Consider the following 709-nt stretch of genomic DNA (forward strand, 5'->3'; position numbering starts at 1 on the left):
ACAAGTGTTTCGATGAGCGCTAGGATGGAGCAGTTTTTCAGCAGTGGTAATATAGCACCACCCAAACAGGGTGGCTCAGCAGAGAAAACATGACAGTCTGTTGGTACATATTATTTCTTTACGTATTTGTTTATGCGCCACCCTTCTGCAAAATGAAGGCATGAGGTGGCTTGCAAGAAAAGGCAGGATAACACGCAGAAAAACAAACAGATACACTATTGAAATTAGAGTATGTGCAATGTGTGTATGTGTGTGTATGCATGTGTGTGTGTATCTCAAGGGTGCGTGTGTGTACTGCAAATATGTATTTATATCCATATATCTATAGCAAGCATACATAGATATGGATATGTATATCTCTATCTCTATCTATATATGCTTGCTATAATTTATATAGATAGATATATATACACATTGGATATATATATATACACACATAGAGAGAGAGAGAGACAGAGAGCCTTGCTTGCTTGCTGTATGTATGTATGTATGTATGTATGCATGTATGTATCTAGTTGAGGAGATTGGTAGGAGAGGCACTGGGGTCCTGGAGAGCTGGGGAACTGGGTGTCCAAGACGAGTGCTCATTCCTTAAGGAAACAATCCTCTGAGCCCAAGGGGTGACACTCCCAACGAGAATCAAAGGGGGCAAGAGTGGTCTAAAGCCCCCCTCACCAAAGGCATTCAGGAATGCCTGAAAGCCAAAAAG

This window comes from Gavialis gangeticus, unplaced genomic scaffold (assembly GCF_001723915.1).
Source record: "Gavialis gangeticus isolate Ggan-Ray unplaced genomic scaffold, GavGan_comp1, whole genome shotgun sequence".
Taxonomy (NCBI): Eukaryota; Metazoa; Chordata; order Crocodylia; family Gavialidae; genus Gavialis; species Gavialis gangeticus.